The sequence below is a fragment of the Dreissena polymorpha genome, chromosome 7 (genome assembly GCF_020536995.1).
Source record: "Dreissena polymorpha isolate Duluth1 chromosome 7, UMN_Dpol_1.0, whole genome shotgun sequence".
Lineage (NCBI taxonomy): Eukaryota > Metazoa > Mollusca > Bivalvia > Myida > Dreissenidae > Dreissena > Dreissena polymorpha.
This window is the reverse complement of record NC_068361.1, coordinates 3,235,814-3,258,161: the sequence shown is the minus strand read 5'-3', so window position 1 is coordinate 3,258,161 and position 22,348 is coordinate 3,235,814. Positions and strand designations below refer to the sequence as shown.

At 35.3% G+C, this 22,348-nt stretch overlaps 1 protein-coding gene across 22 annotated transcripts in view; it reads left to right on the top strand.

The window, feature by feature from the left end:
• LOC127840107 (uncharacterized) overlaps nt 1-22,348 on the top strand; it is a 273,000-nt gene that overhangs the window by 50,097 nt on the left and 200,555 nt on the right. The gene's annotated exons all lie outside the window — the stretch shown is intronic.

Below are 22,348 nucleotides of genomic sequence, written 5' to 3'. Positions count from 1 at the left end.
AAAGGGGCCTTTTCACAGATTTGACATGTTTTGAAGTTTGTCATTAGATGCTTTATATTGATGAATGTAAACATTGGATTTTTAACGCTCCAGAAAAAAAAATCAAAAATAAAATTTAAAAATGGAAAAAAAGTAGCCCGTACAAGGGCTCGAACCAGTGACCCCCGGAATCCTGGAGTAAAAAATGCTTTAGCCTAATGAGCTATCCTGCCAAGCATACATGAGAGGTGTATTCTATACCTGATATAAGCAATCTTCGTAGTTTCACAAATTTAAACGATAACAACAGAACTCTCCAAATTATTCAATCGTTTCGCGTTGCAACGCTCTATAATTTTTAGGTTTTTAAATCGTGAAAAGATGCATATAATGGCTATATTAGACCATGGTTAATGTTCAGTAATACTGATTCCTCACAAATATCATAACTAAAACGAAAATTTGCGAATCTGAAACAACTATTTTCAATTTTGTCAATTTACCAAACCGTGAAAAGATCCCTTTAACTATGACATGGAAAGACAACCACTGTCCGTTGCAGCAGACTACACATTCTACTAGCGTCTGCTAGGAAAGATAACCACCACATTTGCCTGTTTATAGTCCACCATTCACTGGTGCACTGCAGTTGGTGTATATGAGTAATAGAGTTTAACAGCTTGTAAGACGATATTGGCCAGTCTAGTGTTTATCATTGAAAATCTGCACATACTGGCTGCTTTCAGAGAAAACAGGGCTTAATGCATGTCAAATAAGATAAGCCTGTGCATACTGATAAGCTTGTGCAATGCAAACACGCTAAACAAGGACGACATGTCTTATTTTATAATGTTTAAAGGGTCTCTTGTACTGGGATGACAATTTATGCATAAGCATTTAGCCCTGTTTTCCCAAAACGAAGCTAAAAATTTATTTTTTATTAATGATTTAAAAAAAACAACATCTGAACCTGTGCTTTAAGACACACTCTTTATAATTTTGAATGGATTGTGTCCATTCAAAACTTGCAATATAAAAAGCTATAACATAATTTTTTAAACTGAGTTGCGTCTAAACTTATACAACAACGAACACCTACAGTGACGTCAGCGCTTTGATAAATTCCTGCAACAATTTATTCGCCACACGAACACTAACTAAAAATACGAATGCTTCAGTTATAGGCTACTGTTCCATCTGTCCGCAACCGCATATCCGCATCCGCAAAAAATAAAACAAGTAGAAATGCACTGCACTTATTCCATTCATCCGTATCCGCACGCGAATAGGCGTCCGCAATAGAACGCTCAAGTGAGCATTCTTGGGCTACTATTCCATCTATCTGTAAATGTATCCGTATCCGCAAAATATACGGACGCTATATTCCATTTATCCGCATACGTCGAACGTATCTTTATTTTTGTATGGATAAAACTAAAAATTATAATTATTGAGATAATTATAATGAAGGACAAGCTGCTAAGCGTGAATTTAAGTAGATATAAGGTACAAATCATCGTTCTGTCCGTAAAAGGATACAAATGGTAAATACCTGAAACATCTTCTTTTAGTGCCTTGGCTATGATTTTCCATACATTTAAACTTTAAAGTATAATCAGAGTCACGATATGCAGAACTGCGTTGGTTGTATAATTCCGGGTATTTTTTCACGAATTCGATAGATTTTCAGTTTATTTTTTAGATGACAGCTACTCTCATCGTGCTAAATGCCGTCCGTATCTCGTCCGCATCCGTTTGCGGATAAATGGAATATAGCGTCCGTATAACAATTTTGCGGATACTGACGCGGATACGGATGCGGATGCGGATTGGTTGAATACTAGCCTTATTTTAGGAAAATATGTACGAAATATCTTCGTCACAATCGGCTCGGGCGCTTATTTGTCTTTGCTGCATATTACTGATTAACAGCACTAAATGACAATTCTATACTTCATAAGCCGTACGGCTAGACAATCTCAATAGGAAAGGCTATAATACGTACAGCGCCGTAAGGCTAGCCTATTGTCTAGCCGTACGGGGCCGTACGGTTAGCCTCTTGTCTAGCCGTACGGGACTGTACGACTAGCCACTGCCTTTAGTTATTGGAGGTTCTTATGTATTATACCCAGTCGCAAGTGGTATAGGCTATACTCAAATCTTTTCGTCCGTCTGTTATTGGATACTGTGATGGGTTATGTATCACATTCAATGTTTTTTTTTTGTTTATAAGACAAAATCAGATTTTTTTTTCAAAATACCTTCCTTTTAACTAATTTGAAAGCATTTTTACAGGTCCATTCTTGCGAAGCAATAATGCAAGTTAAAGAACTGGTTTTACAAGTCCCTATTCGATATTTATGAAATAACTATGACTAAAATCTTCAGAATAGTTCAAAGCACGAAATGAATATCTTTCTGTTGGACATGAGGAAGTGGACCGAATATCGATGACTGGATCATTTTCCACGAAGGCACATAAAACTACAGTAAAGTTCCGCTACTTTCAGCTTGGTCTTAATAGCATGTCGGACTTCATAATTAACAGGGTATTTTGTTCTTTATTCAATACTTTGGGACCATGCAATCTTGAAAAATTGCAATTTACAGTGTTCAATGTGGTCTTAATAGCGGTACTCTTCTTGTACTAGGAATCGCTGCGTGTTTTAGTCATTATCTTTGAAATCCTTTTCGAAGCTATCATAAAAAACATTTATACTCGTGTCACGCCAGGGTGACATCACGTCAGGTTTAAACACAATAAGTAAATACATATTGTTATAACGTTTAAATATTCGTTTGACTTCTATTTTTCATTTCAATTTAATAATCCTATAAATGTTTTGTTTTTGGTTGTCATATCTATTTACCATTAACGATCCGCAACTGTTTTACCTTTACGTATCTTTGCAATGAAACTGTTATAGCGACAACTGTTTCATTATAGCTGCTTGCATCACACGGACACCACTGTTATATAATTCAATGATTTCTACAAGGATGATTCTATCCTACATTATCTCAATTGTTTAACCAAGGACATTGTGCTTTTAAAAGTTCCGGCGACTACAAAATCACGCAACAGGAGAAAATAACACGATACGTAGTCAAATAATGCAAAAATTCAAAAAAATATTAAAATAACATTAAACACATATTTAGTTCACCATTGTGTCATTCCCTCTGTAAAATGAATTCGACTCAAAATGTTATTAAATGTATAATGCAAGGAAACCACGCAGAGCGATTGATGCATAGGCCACACAAATACAAACAAATCTGATCGTGAGGATTTAATATATAAAGTTTGAGGTCGAGAAGATCTTAACCACAATTCTAATGCGAGTGTCGCAAGATATAACTATGCTCAAGGCCAACTCATTTTTTAGCAAACAATGTTTCGTATTTCAAGTGACACTATCTCAGGGACCCGGTATGTCGGTATCAAGTATCACAGAGTATACATATATAAAAAAATAATTGGGTCATGGGGACCCAGATACGAGGTTTAAAGTAAAAAAATGTATATGTTATTTGTCTGCAGAAATAACTAGATATATTAAGTTTCGAGTTATATATAGGTTGTTGAAGGTAATTCGCATAAAACACGCTATTTTTCAGTTGGATACTAGCATGGGAAAGGGAAGTACCCAACACTCCGGAAATATATCACAGACCATATAGTTAACCCAGTATGAGTATATATATATATATATATATATATATATATATATATATATATATATATATATATATATATATATATATATATTCTTTTCATCCGAAACACACGTTGTCAGATCGGGACAAATTTCAAAACTAGGTCAAAAAGGGTCGAACACTAGGTGTCTATATAGAGAATACTATGCTAGTAAGATTGTGTTCTTAAATTTATCCGACGAGTTGAAGAAAGGTTCACATGGCGAGGTTTGCCGAGGCTTGCCGATTCTATTTATCATACAAAAACGTATAAAATAGTACGAACCTAAAATAAAAAAATGTTAAAAAAACGGGGATTGTACCTTAAAGTTTTTAACACATTTTTACTCGCGTATAAATTTAAAAACATGCCGATCTTCTGCGCCATAACGCGAAATAGTTCTGAAGTTCAGCGTAAGATTGCTGAAGAATGAAGAGACAGAACATTAAATACATTGGTTCAAATTTATTCAATACATTGAAATACACATTTTTATTTTAAATATTCGGTCTTTAATGATAATCTGCAAATACGTTTCCATCAAAATAGGAGAAGGTCGCCATTTGTTATCATGAGTGAAACACGTGACAGTGATAATAGTCAACGAATAGAACTGTAACTAAAACCAAAAACAAATATCACGTGAATTACACAGATCGTTGGATTTACTTGGTGTAAACATTTTGTACATTGAAGACTGCTGAGTGCTCCATAAAACAGAAAGGATGTTTGAAGGAGATTCATCGAAGTTGAGAGGGACACGCCATTTGTGGGTGGGGAAAGAATGAATATTAATGTTCCGAGTATTGACGGTCCAAGGTTCGGATGTTGGGGCGCTGGACGCGAGGGATGATGCTACATCATGATCATCGTGCTGTTCACTGCATATGTCAATCCTTGCTGGTGATGGTGGGGACGTCACAGTTGGAGTGACTGGATTGCGTCTTTTCCCAGAGAGGATGTTCGATCCGGTCTTATGTGTTGATTCGAGAATTGAACTGTAATTGAATACAGATTTAATTCTCGTGGCCTGTGAAATGCATAATGTCAGTAGATGCAATCTTCTCGTCCTTAAACTTTTGGACCATTCGCTAGCGAACAAAGTGGTTTGTTCAGCCCGCACAGCTCAGCCATTCGTTGAACCATGTGCCCCAGTTTATTGACGTCAACCTTCTGCATCGTAAACCACTCTCCATTCGGTCCTTTAAAATCATTGGCGCAATGAAAAAAGGACTTCCTGGCTGACAAGATGCCTTAGGTCGTTTAGAGGCAAACAACGTGTAGGCTGCAATGGGACATCTTTCGTCTTGTGTGGCATATATCCTAGGCGGCACTTTCCGGATGTTTGGAATATCACCTCCTTCCCTTGTTTTGATTTTGCAGTCATTCAATTTAAGGAACTCTGTGTCATCTGCTGCCTATCTGAGTGTTACGTCTTCTCAGCTTTTAAGAGAAAAGAACATTGAAAACGTAAAAAAGTAAGGAAATTTAGTTTGAAAAAAAGGAAAACAAATTTTAGTTATAAATAATTTGAATTCTTTTTGTTAAAATAGTAAATTAGAAATGTTGTGCTGTACCATGTGCAATGAATAGACAATGCTGACTCTTTTGTATAACCTATTTTACAATTTGTAATCTTTCAATATTACGTTTTTGTTTGTGTTTTTCAGGCAATATAGAAAAAAGCTGAAATAAAATGGTTACACAAAAAATAAATCCCTCAAACCAGAGAGTATACTCAGAGGTGAAAGGCAAACAAGTAGTCCCTATTTACATGTAACAGCCGTTGGATAAAGGCAAAATGTTGGATAAACCTTACCTTTATTCAACAGGTCGTATTTTTTCTTATATGAAATCCTCAAAGGGAAGTTGCGCAATTTTTTTTGTTTTGTTTTGCGCAACTTCCCCCTGTAATGAAACCATTTAGTTGTAGGATTTAAAAAAAACGTTTCCGAACAATAGAGGCCACATTTTATTAATCTTAATGTTATTTGTTCCATACAGACTGTTTCCATGGTCTCTCAAATGATCCATCTAGAGCCTTATGATCGCACTGTTTATAAAATCCTTTATTAATATTGTCAAGCTACGGTAAGAAATGTGTTGTCTGCATGAGATTTAGCTCTGCGCACGTGTTTTCTGATATTTCATAAATGAACCTCTTTGTATAAACATTTAAATTGTATGGCCGGCAAAGTAGAGCTTGGCATAGTCGACGTCTGGGTTGGTGCTCGAAAGCTCAACTACTCCACTGGTTTTTTTGTAGAATGATGGGACACGTGTGTCTGTCAATCTGTGGGATGAAAACGAACACAGTAGCAGAGATGGAACAGAAAACTGCGTCGAAGTCCACATTAAGGCGAGTTATTACCTGAATGACGAAATGTGTGATCGTCGCCAAGCATTGATATGCCAAGGTTATATTTTGTTATTAGGCTAATGAATATTAAACATTTATCATACTCGAAGGCTCTATCGAATGTAATGTCTTGCATGATTGACTAATCTTAAAACGTTTACTTAACATGCATGACTAATTGTGCTATATTAAAATATGATAAGTTTTGTTTGGCAGTGACCTTGTCTGTAAAGTTTTTTTTATAAGGCGCTCAAACCGTTCCACTGCTATAACAATTAAGAAAGGTTAATGGTATTTAAAAAAAAAATAGATTAATGTGATTGAACAAATGTTTCTCATGTATAGCTGTAACTTTAGATACTGATGTTATGACATTTTCAAACTTAAACAATTGATGAGCAAATCCTGACCAAATGTGAGTCTCGGGCGGTAGTATCATAGAAGGAATGCTCAATAAGTCCCATTCTGTATTCAACTACAGTGACGCATTTTAGTCTAAAATAGTGTGCTTGTTTTTAAGGTTACATATCCATCATTAGATCTTCAATAAGGTATTCTACTTGTGATCAGACTCAAATTTCCCATTTAGACACATTACACGCAGCTAGATTATACGAGACGGTGTTTCACGTTCAAGAATCAGATGGCTGACTAAACACTCACGGTCAAAATGTTGTTTCATGTCCCAGTTTACATAACGGATGTTATCATTATTTCAGAACAAGATTCCCTATGACCTGATGGTTTGTCATGAACACGAATCATCATTATAAGTTTAAAGTAAAAGTCACGTTTTGAAGTCAAATTTTAAAAGGTTCGATTCGTTTTGTATTCGCTACGTCTAAATTCCTGACACGGTTTTAGTATTACTTCCACACTACTATAACAATGAGTAAGGCAAAAAAAAAAATAGTCTTGGTTCAGGGAACCCGACCGACCCTATTTTTTGCCCCCGACCCTAACGATTTTTTGGTCCATGGAAAAAAATCTGATGGCGAAAATGCTAAAATCTCGTAAAATTTCATTGAAAACAGCCACCATTTAAACCTGGATTGGTTTTCTATATTTTTCTCTTTGTTTCAATGAAAGTGTTCGCAATTTGAACAGTGAACAAAAACCGGTCTGCACCTGTATACGAGACATTGCTTGACCTTATTGTTATTGAAGTGCGCATGCTAGCTGGCCAATCAACATTGAGCTCGCTTACACATGAAATAACGTTGTTGAATGAAATGTAAAAATGGGTGGAGCTATGGAGTAATATTCGGTAATTCATGCGCAGACACTGTGCACTTTGAATACACAGTTAAAATTGTCGTCTGCAAACAAAATAGCAGCCGGTCGCAAATGTCGTATTATTAAAGATTAAAAATGAAAAGAAGCGTGACAATAATTTAATTATTTCCAAGCTGTCTATTGATCTGAATTTAAAAGTGATAATTAAATAATTAGTTCTATGTCGATGATGTTACAACTTTCTGTCAATTTCCGATCAAATGAAAAGATGATAATTAATTAATTTGTTTGTTTTACTCGCACCCTATGCTAACTGACAGCAGCGTATTTTAATAAAATGAAAATGTGAAAAACACGCGCGGTTTAATTGTAATTAAAGTTTCGTATTTTTAACACATAGGAAGAGTCATTCATCTAGTCTACTATAAAAATGGAATTAACCACTTTGTCTCTACAGTCGCTAACATGGCGTCTTTAACCTTAAAGCGTCGTTGGACGAAAAAGAGTCATAAAAAAATAAATTAAAACACAAAACACTAGAGCATTCCAAGAATCATGGAAACTTGACAACAATTGGCTTCGCTTTGATAATGAATCAAAATCAATGTACTGTGACGCCCTTAGCCTGTACAAACCAATAGCAACATTCAAATTTATGTACACTGCTCACTTCCTGTGCGATGCGCTCAAACCCATTGCCATTTTATAAAAAAATGTACCAGAAGAAAGACTTGTGCTATTCTGAGGTTACCCTCCTTTTGACAGCCACTATTCAGACTCTTGAGCACCTGTCGGAGACTAGGTCAGGTCTCATGATGAAAAAAATTCTGAAGGTCACACCCCAAACACCAGAGACTGATAAAGATGGCTTGTTCACTTTTGAATATGAAGGTCACACTATTACAGACAGACAAACAAAAAATGGTTGGCTCAAAGAAATTTTGGGCCAGCGCAAGCCCTGAAGAAGTGCATAAAGAGCTAGGAATATTGAATAATATACAACGACTAAATACCACATGTGCAATGTTAATTATTTGGTCAGTGTTTAAACAATCATGGGTGCATTAACTGACCCTTTTTCACCCTGAAATCAGTCGACTGGTAAAAAAAAAAAAAAAAAAAGAAAAAAAAAGAAAAACCTACCTACCCTCCTACATTTTTCTGGCCATGTTCCCTGAACCAAGACTATTTTTTTATTTGGCCTAATGCACACATTACATACCTATAAGTAAAATTTCAATGGCAAAAGTTAATTAATTAATTTCGAATTTCAAAACCAGGTTCTCTTCAAGGTAGATTATTTTGTTAGTTATTATATATTTATTTTGTTTTGCTAGTTATTACAATATTAAACTCCATAGCGTTTCATCAGCAAACCTCTGGAAAGTGTCAGGGTTGGCTATTATTCACCCAAAAATCTTATTAAATCACAATGTTATTTAGCGCAATAAAAATTTAGAAATGTCCAATAGTTGTCGAATATCCAAGAAGTGCATCATTAGGTTCGGTCAGTGATGTCGAATTTCCTAGAAGTGCATCATAAGGTTCGGTCAGTGATGTCGAATATCCTAGAAGTACATCATAAGGTTCGGTCAGTGATGTTGAATATCCTAGAAGTGCATCATTAGGTTCGGTCAGTGGTGTCGAATATCCTAAAAGTGCATCATTAGGTTCGGTCAGTGCTGTCGACTATCCTTAAGGTGCATCAATAGGTTCGGTCAGTGATGCCGAATATCCTAAAAGTGCATCATTAGGTTCGGTCAGTGATGCCGAATATTCTAAGTGCATCATAAGGTTCGGTCAGTGATGCCGAATATCCTAAAAGTGCATCATTAGGTTCGGTCAGTGATGTCGAATATCCTAAAAGTGCATCATTAGGTTCGGTCAGTGATGTCGAATATCCTAAAAGTACATCATTAGGATCGGTCAGTGATGTCGAATATCCTAAAAGTGCATCATTAGGTTCGGTCAGTGATGTCGAATATCTTAAAAGTGCATCATAAGGTTCGGTCAGTGATGTCGAATATCCTAAAAGTGCATCATTAGGTTCGGTCAGTGATGTCGAATATCCTAAAAGTGCATCATTAGGTTCGGTCAGTGATGCCGAATATCCTAAAAGTACATCATTAGGTTCGGTCAGTGATGCCGAATATCCTAAAAGTGCATCATAAGGCTCGGTCAGTAATGCCGAATATCCTAAAATTGCATCATTAGGTTCGGTCAGTGATGCCGAATATCCTAAAAGTGCATCATTAGGTTCGGTCAGTGATGCCGAATATCCTAAAAATGCATCATAAGGCTCGGTCAGTAATGCCGAATATCCTAAAATTGCATCATTAGGTTCGGTCAGTGATGCCGAATATCCTTAAAGTGCATCATTAGGTTCGGTCAGTGATGCCGTATATCCTAAAAGTGCATCATTAGGTTCGGTCAGTGATGCTTCTTTATCTGACTTGATCGTTGACTGTGTTCGATGTTTCAGATGGATGGATAATGAATGTTACCTATTCGCATTTCGGAACACCATGGGGCACCAAACTTCTAAACCAATCCAGTAGCGAGTTCATCAATAAACAGACCTACTTCTGTGATAATGTACCCCAATCTATTAATATACACCACACTTGAGCAGCTTTGTTGGGGAAGTTAACCAGTCGCCATATGCCAATCCAAATGAATGAACAACCAACAAAAATCTTGTTAAATTACTCAATGCTATATATTGTCACCCTGTTTTATTTTACCCTTGCACGTTGGTGTGATTTATTTTCGACCGATGACCGAGGCATTTAAGAACTCTTCGCTTCTTGGCAGCCGTTACCTCAAGTGCTATATTCACAATCCTCAAGTAAGAGGGCGTTGATTTCTTACTTACACACCTCTTACACTGGCACTAACCTTTTATGTGTGGATACAAATACGAAATACGATTTTTATTCCTATATCTATACCAGAGTTTCGAGTTGCTTCACAAGATTCACAAGATGGTGTATTGGTGCACGATTTGCACCCAATAAAGGGGCCTCTTCACAGATTTTGGCTTGTATGGAAGTTTGTCATTAAACGCTTTATATTGATAATGTAAATATTGGATCGAAAAATATCCAGTAAAAAATCAAGAATAAAATTAAAGAAAGAAAAAAGTAACCCTAAACAGGACTCAAACCAGTGAACTCTGGAGTCATGGAGAAAAAGTTTACCACTTAGACCACTCGGCCATCCCCGCTCATACAATGAAGGATGTATTTTATAGTTAATATAAGCAATCCTCGAAGTTTTACAAAATAACACGACAACAATATAACTTTCAAAATTATTCAATCGTTTCGCGTTGCAACGCGTTATAATTTTCAGGATTTTAAATCGTCAAAAGATATAATGGATATTTTAGAGCATGGTAAATGTTAAGTATAACTGTTTCATTACAAATATCATAACTAAACTAAAATTTGCGAATCTGAAACATTTTTTTTAACTTTGTCAATTTACCCAAACGTGAAAAGGCCCCTTTAGTACTCAATCACTGTCCGACATCAATATTTTGGTATGAAATATCTTGAGTCGTTCGTCCAATAAATTTCGATTAAAACATGTACCTGACTCATACACATTATCTTAACGTTTTCTTAAACGAATGGACAGTTTTATGTTTCCAAGCTGTTCGTAAAAAATGTCAGTAGCAAATTATATCGTTCTTAAAATCTAAAGATTAAATTAAGGTGTAACGTTCGATTTCTTTTCCACCTAAAGTAGAAGTATGATAACAAATGAAACTTATAGTTGCACATTCGATGGTCGAAATTTGAAATGCTGAAGTTACAAAAACACAAGTTTTCAGACAGGAGACGTATTTGTGTTAAACATTTCTTGCACACAATCGAATAAATATTATTTTTAACATGTTTGAAAGTGTCTCATGATGGAGCATGTTCGTATGGAATACTTTTGACGTTAAGTTAATAAATCTGCTGTAAAATTTTTCCTCGTCATTTAGACTTGCATTTGTGTGATGTATCGGCAAAACGGACAACTAATTGTAATAGATTTTGTTTCAATAGAATAAATTATTCCACTGTTTTCCATTAGATATAGCAAAGCAATACGTGTTTTTCTGTTTTACACGGTGGGAGATAGGTGACAACCGCAATTCTTTATTTATATTGTGGCCTCAATTTAGTAACTTGTGGTAACAACATTTAAAATAACTTGTGGAAACAACTAAGTACGTTGTCCCCACAACTTATTAAGTTGAAACCTCAGTTTAGTAACTTGTGGCCACAACTTCATAACTTGTTCCCAGAACTTATTAAATTGTGGCCTCAACTTAGAAATCTGTTCATTTAACTTATTAAGTTATTCATTCAACGTAATAACTTGTGGGAACAACTTATTAAGTTGAGGCCTCAGCTTAGAAACTTGTGGCGACAACCTCATAACTTGTTCCCACAACTTATTAGTTGTTGCCTCAACTAAATAACTTGTAAGACCAACTAATTAAGTTGAGGTCACTACTTTAAGTTTAACCAATCAGATCGGCCGTTTCATCTTTACCGTTTATCACAATTAGAAACCCTTATACTACTAGGTGCTCGGGTTCGAGCGCCGGTCTGAGCACAATCCCTGTTAGCTATAGATCCCGGTTTGAGCCCTGTCTGAGCACTTGCCATGTAAGCCATGGATTTCAGATTTAAGCCCCTATCTGAGCAAGTTAGCGACTGGGTTCAGGGTTCGAACCCAGGTGTGAAAACTAGCCACAAAAGCGATGTATTCTGGTTTCGAATTCAGGCATGATAGCTCCCGTTTTAAACGATGGGTCTTTGGGTTTTAGCCCCATTCTAAGGACTTTCCCTAAGCGACTTCGACCCCAGTCTGAGCATTCGCACCCTACATAACGGGTCCCAGAGGCCCTGTCTGAGCACTCACCCTGTATGCTATGGGCCCCGGGCTCAAATCCCAGTTTAAGTACTTACAAATTAAGCGAACGGACCCTGATACAAGTCCTTGTCTTAGCGCCGGACCCGAAAAAAAGCGGGATTTATAGCTTACAGGGCTAGTGCTCAGACCGGCACTTGAACCCGATTACCCATCGCTTGCTAGGCGAACTCTTATTCCAGGACTCGAAACCAGGAAATGTTGCTTACGGAGCTTGTGCTCATTTCGGCAACCGGTCGCTAAGAAAGCGAGTGCTCAGTATGGTATGTTAGCGACTGCTGTTCGGTTCGAGTCCTTGTGTGAACCCGTAGCTCTCGGTGCGAACGATCAGACTGAGGTTCGCAACCGGGATCTTTCCCTTACTGGGCAAGTGATAAGACACAGGCATGAACCCGGGATCCATAGCTTTCAGAGCTAGTACTCAGACTCAAATTCTCACATCGGAATTCAAGCCGTCGCTTATAGGGTAAGTCCTCAGACCGAGGCTTGATCTAGAGACCCAAAGCTTTCAGGGCTAGTGCTCGGGCTGTCAAAAACCTAGGCATCTAGCACTCGCCTCGTAAGCGATGGTTCCCGGAATCGAGCCCCGGTCAGAGCAATCGTCCTTTACAAGAAGGGTCCCGGGTTCGAATCCAAAAACCATGGAACACTCTCGTATGAAGCGAGTGCTTCTTGACTCAAAACCGCGATCCGACGCTTACGTTGCTAGTGCTCAGACCGGGGATGGAACCCTGAACCCACTCGCCAACAATGCAAATGCTCAGACAGGAGCCCAATCCCGGGATCCATAGCTTACATGGATAGTGCTCAAACCGGCGCTCTAACCAGAACACACAATAGTACGAGTATGAGGGTACTAACTGTGATAAAACGGTAAAGATGAAACGGCCTATCTGATTGGTTAAACTATGTTGTGGTCTCAACTTAGTAACTTGCGGCCAGAAGTTATAAAGTTGAAGGAACAACTTACTATGTAGAGACCTCAACTTAATAAGTTGTAGGAACAAGTAATTAGTTATGGCCACAAGTTACTAAGTTAAGGCCTCAACATTATATATCATGTTGATCTCTTTTTGCGTTCATCAATGCTATAAAAGGTACATTATTGAATTATTCTAAACGCAAAAGTTAACGTTTCGTCAATTTACTTTTTTACATGGCTATGTTGATACTTTAATACATTGTATATTAAAGGGGCCTTTTCACAGATTTTGGCATGTTTTGAAGTTTGCCATTAAATGTTTTATATTGATAAATATAAACATTAGATCTAAAAAGCTCCAGTAAACAATCAAGAATAAAAATAAAGAAAGGAAAAAATGTAGCCAGCAGCAGGGCTCGAACCAGTGACCCCCGGAGTCCTGGAGTAAAAACGAATTAGACCGCTCGGCCATCCTGCCAATATAAGAAACGTATTTTATACTTTATATAAGCAATCTTCGTAGTCTCCAAAATTAAACGACAACAACAGAACTCTCCAAATTATTCAATCGGTTCGCGTTGCAATGCTTTATACTATTCAGGTTTTTAAAACGTCAAAAGATGCATATAATGGCTATATTAGACCATGGTTAATGTTCAGTATTACTGTTTCCTCACAAATATCGTAACTAAAACGAAAATTTGCGAATATGAAACCTGTGTATGAGGAAAATGACCCCTGTTGGGTATCTTATATAACCGCTTTTGACTGTCAGACTCCTTATTTGGTGCCAAGTTCCAGTACAATACTTTTATCTCATGGTATACATATCAAATTACATTTTTGTTCATTTCCAAAAGGTCATGCCCCTTACCCGAATGCCGGACAAAAAACCTTCTGGACAAAAACCATCCCATCAGTTGTATAGGGGCCGGACAAAAACCCTCCCCCCAAAAAAATTCACACAGCTAAATACACACAACACAATGGGTACTGGTAAATCTTTTAGGATTAATGAATGCACACTGTTTGAAACAATTACATTTGTCTGTGTTTAATTGACATCGCGGGAGGGCTTTTGTCCGCCCCGGTTTTTCATGGGAGGGTTTTTGTCCTACCCAGTTTTTTCATGGGAGGTTTTTTTCGTCCCCTATGAAAATAAAGGGAGGGTTTTTGTCCGTGATGGGTTTTGACCGTATTCTCCTTTACTCATCTGAATCTATGTGACAGCTATAAAATAACTTATAAAATGATGCATGAATGCATAAAAATGTTACTTTTTAATTTAAAAACAAGAAACGGAAAAAAATGGAGTCCACATATTTTATGAAGTTATGCCAACTTTTCGATCGTCACAAAAAATATAAACTTCATCAATGAAATATTAAAATGTACACTTCACCAAGGAAATATTTGAATATTTGATTTAAACTATTTTACTATTCACTAATAATATTCCAATTTAAATTAAATCGGTGAAGTGTAATTTTGTTGGTACACATTAAAAGATTGACACCCGTAAATTCATCAATTATGTGTTCTTAATTTGTTGCAGTTTCTGATGTTTCAATACAAAAGTAAGAGTTTCATGCATTCATAAGTCTTTAAAATTTGCTTTGAAAAGATACATGCCAGTTGGGCCAGTTACTTAAACAATTTTTACATGCTCAACATATTTTTTATAAGCACAAACTTGTTATGCCCCTGGTTTAAATGATGCGGGGTATATTGCTTTTGGCCTGTCTGTCTGTCTGTCTTTGGAAAACTGTTACCTTGGGTTGCAATATTGAAGATAGCAACTTGATATTCGGCATGCATGTGTATCTCATGGACCGGCACATTTCGAGTGGCGAAAGATCTATGTCATCCGTCAAGGTAAAAGACAAAACTTCTCAGGAAAACTGTAACATTGGTTAAACTTTTGCAATACCTTTTGCAATATTGAAGATAGCAACTTCTTAGCAAATCAATTTCTTGGAAGTGCTTTACCGGGCTTAGCCCCATCAACATACCTTAGAAACTGCATAGCCTATTTGACATTTGTTGACATTAACGAAAACGGAAGCGTATTACTTGAATGAAATAATTGATTCAAACAGCATCAACTCTATTAATTTCTAGAGAAAACGTCAATAACAACCGAATGTGACTGAAAGGCATCAGTTAAAAATAATGATAAAGTGCACAGGCAGATGCATGTTGATGAAAAAATAGAATGTCATTGTTTCACAACTTCCAGCAAGTTCGTTCACATAATTGATAAATAAGCATGCTAATAGAAAGAAAAACTTAATTTTGTTTTACTAACTATCGATTGGCTTCAGTAATTTACGTGCCTAGAGGATGACAACAGTGAATTTTTTTTATGTGTCCGGCAGTAATTTTACTTGCTACAGGTGATCGGGCGTGTGCTTATTTAGCAGACTGATTCATGCATCTTGTATACATCATTTACAACTTAAATATAGCTGTTCAGTTATATATTACTGTCAATTAAATCCAGCTGATACTGATACTTGTCAAAACCAAAATATGCACACCTTTTTTGTTCTGATAATGTATTGTTGTGATAGCCTTTGCAGAAAATAATAAAACAATTATAAAATAATTACAAAGTATGATCATTATGCAACGTTCGTCATGATAGAAGGTCCCTAATACACACCTGACTTTACAGTACTCGAGTATACGATTTCGGATAGGGAATTTTTGGACGAAGGGGAATTTCGTTAAATATAGCATTATTTCAATTGAAACCCACTATGACATTACCGATAAGTAAAGGAGCCCGATATATAGAATAATTTCTCATGTTCTCTTTGACTGACATTAGTTTATTGGACTATAATTGTTAGAAAACAGTTGTTTTTCCAGAACCTATTTATATTATGGAGACCGCCATTTGTTTACAATTCCGCAGTGAATGTTTAACAAACGGATCAGATGTAATGCGTCTTCTGATTGGCTAACACTCAAGGGTCGGTAAAAAATGTACGTCGACGTACAATTTTGTACGTCGATGTACAAAATAATGTACGTCGACGTACACTATGTTTATATTTTAGTCGACAATTACTTACAATATGTTTGTATTTTAGTCGACAATTACTTACTGAACTCGGGGACCGAATGCGTGGTACCCATGTTGTCGAGGAATTGGCTAATATTTATGACGTACCATTTGGGTCAAAAGCCAATAAGACCTACTAGGTGAAAAGAGAAATGTACGTCGACGTACAATATGTCAGTAACATGATATCATTAAGTTGGTTCATCCCAATGTGCTAATTTATAAGCATACTTTTGCAATTAATAATGTGTTCTTTTAATCTGTTTAAAAAACAATTGCAAAGGGACGCATTGATGTTTCTATGAACGTAGAAAAGAATAAGAATAAGATGTATACGTACATAACTGCACTGTTAATTTATTAAAAAAAACATTTTTAACGATTTTGAGTCTGCGTTCGTTTTTTAGTAATTCATGTGTTCAACCAGCATCCGCGCAGACATTTGACTGGCTAATTAAAGGGACTGTCAACCGCGATTAACGAAAAAAGAAAAGTTCTAAATTACCGTATTTTTGTACAATTATTAGTATATATTGATTGAAATATCACGACTGGGATATTACATTACTTCAAAAAAAAGGTGTTAAGTTTTCATATTTTCAGTATATTCGGTATTTTTTTTTTACTGGGTATGTCTACCAGGTAACTACAAGTTAACTATAAATGACGCAAGTAGATTGATCATCATCGTCACGTGGTTAACCCATGAATGCAAATTGTGCATGCGTAATGAATTGTACATTTTATATATAAAATGATCAATCTACTTGCGTTATTTATAATGTGTATATCGTTAGGTCTAATATTTTCGCGATGTACTTTCGATTTCACATCGCGAAATTTTATTACCGAATACACTGAAAATATTAACTTTTTTTAAGTAATGTAAATTGCAAGTCGTGATATTTTAATCAATATAAACTAATAATTAAAAAAAAATACGGTATTTTAAAACTTGTCTTTTTCGTCAATCGCGGTTGACAGTCCAATTAAATCAGAACAAAATATAAAAAAAACATAAATTCGTATTACTTGGTTTGTCGAAAGTTATTGTGGACCTGTATAGGTCACCGATGAGTTGAGCTTGTGTTTATTAGTTAACCCTTTCTCACTTAGAAGCTCAGTGAAAATGGCTATGTGCAAACAGAATAAAGCAGAACAGCTTGCGAGTAACTCGCAGTCTTTTAAGATTTTATGCTGTTTGCTGCTCATCAGTATCCAAAGGTTGGCACTGAAACCTTTTAAACTTGGATCTATTAAGAAAGGCGTTTAATTAAATGCAACGTTCTAAAGGACTTCAAATGCGTTAACATACGTATCAAAGTGGTAATGGGTTAAGTTTATGTATGTTATTTGGGGACACTTTATATTGACTGAGCTATGGCGGTAAATTGGATCACATACACTGCCGTATGTTTCTACTTTGACGTTCGACATGCCTCTCGTGAACTTCACAATGCTCCCCGCCCTGAGTGTCCCGAAGTCACCGGAGTTCCAACCCCTTGCCAGCTCCTTCTGCTCCAGGGTATGCGCCTTGTTTGTTTCCGTATAAGGAAACATAATTAGGCCCCGTTCGAGAAAAAAAAATCTTAATGCATGTGCGTAAAGCGTCGTTTCAGATTAGCTTGTCCAGTCCGCATAGGCTAATCAGGGACGGAACTTTCCGCCTAAACTCAATTTTCGTGTAGAAGATACATCATTGACAAAAAATCCATGAAAACGGAAAGTTAGGCATTTGCGCACTGCACAATCTAATCCCAGATGAGACTATACGTACATATATTTAGCCCAATTTTTCGCAGAACGAGGCGTAATTGTACAGGTGTAATGTACCCTTGTATGCTAGCCTTCGCAATACACTTATAATTTGCAAACAATCTTACTCAAGGTTTCAGTATTATCTGTCGTGTATTGATATCAGGGTCTGTTTTCTACTCCTTGTAAGACTGAAGAAAAAAATAATATAGTTAGAACAAAGAAAATACATCCAGTTAATGTATACATGCTAAGCAATTATTGAATATTCCAATTCAAAGAAAAAAAATATTCATAGACTAACGTCTAAAAATTGTAAATTCAGGTCCCGGTTTTATAAGTTAGATTCTTTTATAAAAAGGGTTTGCGCATTTTGTACAATGCGTTTGTATGGATTATATAGTATGTTTAGTATCTGACTCTTATCATTGAAATCTGTAATCATATTTGTTATAATGTGTTCTAGTGACAGATATGTGTTGCGTACAGTTTGCCGTAAAATGACTACCTTCATTATACATTACATGTCCAAGTCATTGGTGTAAACATTATAGTTATTTTTAGCTATATTAATGTTTGTTAAAGCAAGCAGACTGAATCTTTCCTTTTTAAAAGCACCAACAATATGCATCATCTCTTTGAAGATGACTCCCTGGTTAAGCAATTTCGACAGTGGCATCCCTTCTTACGCAAGAAACAATGGGTGTGGCCTTTCTTCGTTTGGGTACGTTATCTTTTGTATTTTTATTTGTAAATACATTTATAAGAAGCCATTTTTTAAACTGCCGATATATACTTAAGTAAAACACATGTAAAAAGTTTCATTTATAAGAAGAGTGTATTGAATAAAATGTAGACTATAATAGAAGCAGCAATTATTAATAGGATAAAATTATATTACTCGTGCGGGGCTTATATTAAAAAAACACAACATATAAATAAGCAATGCAACAAGTAAAATATTGAAAATGTGTTAAATATACAGTTTTACGCTTAAACGGTTTACATGTAAATAAATTACTATATGTGGAGCTGAGTTTGGAATTGGTAGAACGTGTACTGTCTTGCTACATGAGCTAGCTTGTATAGTGACACGGTAGAGTGTCTGCCTGATTTGGAACCGAGAGGTCCGGCGTTGATTCCATCAGAGACGTAGATAACAGAGACTGGAAGGTCACCCATTTTATATAATAAAGCGTGCCGAGTTCTCACCCGTTACGGGATTTTGCGAGACTTGAAGAAAAATATAGACGACGCCATTTTGTTTGTGAAGCGGGTAAAAGCTACAAACTAAAGAGCGAATTTAGAGCGAGTTCTTTGTTGACATTGACTGAATATGTTATTTTTAAATTGCTGGATAATGTTTTCACCAGACCAGTTCAGTAAACAAGGGACATCATTGGAGGTTACGGTAAGAATCGTTACGAACATTACTGCATTTTTACGCTATTCTCGGTAAACACACGTTTTGCTCTAATTGCAGTAAACTTGTGACACATTTATCTAAGAAAATATGACCTAAATATTATTAAATTTGAATTTTGTATTAAAGTACTGATTCGGTTTAATGAATTCACACCTTTTTATAGTGATATTCTGTTAGATAATAAAATTACACCAGATTTTATTTACCCTATTTTGCCGATGCATTTGATTTTCTATTTTAACTCCTCATAGTTTTAGCGAATAAAACTTGGAATATAAACTACGGATCACATCATATATGGTTTCATTTTAAAGTGCTGATTGGGTTTTATGTCTGCCCATATTTTCAGTGTGATATTCCATTAAATAATAAAGTTGTGCAAGTTTTAATTTTACCCTATTTTTCACATACTTGATTTCAGCCATTTTGGTTTTCCATAAAAAACATGCATATTTCCAGTGACCCAAGCTAAAAAAGGGTGCATTGCATCATATCATAACATATATTTTTTCAAAGTGCTAATTGTAATTTATTAAGTCACATATTTTCATTGTGATATTCCTTTGAATTAGAAATTGACACCAAATTAAATTTTCCCCATTTTGTTGGTGCATGCTTTAAGCCAAAAATTGTTATAATCCAAACTCTTCATAGTTTTAACGACTAAAACTGACAACGTGTTTTATGGATCATATCATCAATGGTATCATTTTAAAGTGCAGACTGAGTTTTAAGGCTGCCCTTATTTTCATTTTGATATTCCTTTCAATAATGAAATTATCTAAGTTTTAATTTGTCCTGTTTTTCAGGTATTTGCATTCAGTCGTTTTGATTTTCCGCGAAAACCTTGCATATTTTGCGTGACCAAAGCTCAAAAAGGGTGCATTGCATCATATCATTACTTATATTTTTTTAAAGTGTTAATTGTAATTTATTAAGTCACATATTTTCATTGTTATATACCTTTGAATAAGAAATTGACACCAAATTAAATTTTCCCCATTTTGTCGGTGCATGCTATAAGCCAAAAATTGTTTTAATCCAAACTCTTCATAGTTTTAACGACTAAAACTGACAACATGTTCTATGGATCATATCATCAATGGTATCATTTTAAAGTGCAGACTGAGTTTTAAGGCTGCCCTTATTTCATTTAGATATTCTTTTAAATAATGAAATTATCCAAGTTTTCATTTGTCCTGTTTTTCAGGTATTTGCATTCAGTCGTTTGGATTTTCCGCAAAAACCTTGCATATTTTGCATGACCAAAACTAAAAAAGGGTGCATTGCATCATATCATAACTTAATTTTTTTTAAGTGCTACTTGTAATTTATTAAGTCACATATTTTCATTGTGATATGCCTTTGCATAATATATTGACACCAAATTTCATATTCCCAATTTTTTCGGTGCATGCTTAAAGCCAAAAATTGTTTCAATCCAAGCCCTTCATAGTTTTAGCGACTAAAACTGACAACATGTTCTATGGATCATACCATCAATGGTATCATTTTGAAGTGCATACTGAGTTTTAAGGCTGCCCATATTTTGATATTCCTTTCAATAATGAAATTATCCAAGTTTTCATTTGTCCTGTTTTTCAGATATTTGCATTCATTCGTTTTGATTTTCCGCAAAAAACCTGCAAATTTTGAGTGACCAAAGTTAACAAAGGGTTCATTTCATCATATCATTACTTATATTTTCAAAGAATGCTAATGGTAAATTATATAGTCCCACATTTTCAGTGTTATATTCTTTTGCATAAGAAAATTACAACATATTTGATTTACCCCACTTTGCAGGTGACTTCTTTAAGCCAAAAATTGTTTCAATCCAAACTCTTCATAGTTGCAGCGACCAAAACGTCAAATATAAACTATGGATCGCATTAAATATGGTATCATTTAAGAATGCCAATTGTGTTTTATGTCCGCCCAAATTTCCATTTTGACATTCTTTTAAAAATGAAATTTATCCTGTTTTTCAGATATTTGCATACAGACGTTTCGATTTTCCGCAAAAAACACTATATATTTTGAGTGACCAAAGCTAAAAAAGGATGCATTGCTTCATATAATAATAAAAGACATTGTTAAAATCATACCACAATAATTCATTGTATTATAATAAAATTATATGCACAAATAACACATATCATTTTTAACAATCTTGTAGGTTTATAAAGAAAAACATTGCAATTATACAAATATGATAAAAAATAAGAGAGATGGAAAAAAAAGGTGTGACACCTGTGTGCTTTAAATTTATATTAAGTAGTACATATTTTGTAACTTTCAATTATATTGGCTTGGGTTCATTCAACGAATATTCTTACAACTGACCAATTTGGGAATATATTATTTTTGCGAGTCGTCTGTTTTTGAATTTCCCATGATAATAGTAGAGATCTCTTAAGTCCTGGAACATTTGGGATTGTATTTGTTCGTTTACACATAAAAATAAACCTTTTAATTTCAAGGAGCAATATATTGATAGGATTCATTTTTTCTGTACAGATTCCTAAAAGCATGTCCTGGCAAGAGAGTGTTGTCATATTGACATTATTTATATTCAATACATTTGTAACATATTGAACAATGGTTTGGATGTGCTCACAGCTCCAGAAAAGATGAGTTAAAGTTTCCTCATGATTGTTACAAAATGTGCATATATTATCATCAACAATTTTCATTTTATATAGCAAAGATTTAGTTCCTAAGATTCTATGTATTATTCTAGTATGTAACCATTGTATATAAGTATCTCTGGATATTTTAAAAACAAAACTATGCACATACTTCCAGTTTATATTTCTAAATACTCCATTCCATTTAGTTTCACTTGTAGGTTTTTCAGTATTTGAAATAAAAGTTTCATATACTTGCTTATTGTGCTTCTGGGTAAAAACAACCGAGTTAAGATAACAAAAAAGAAAAGGTCCATTACTGGTTGTTGTTTTTACAGA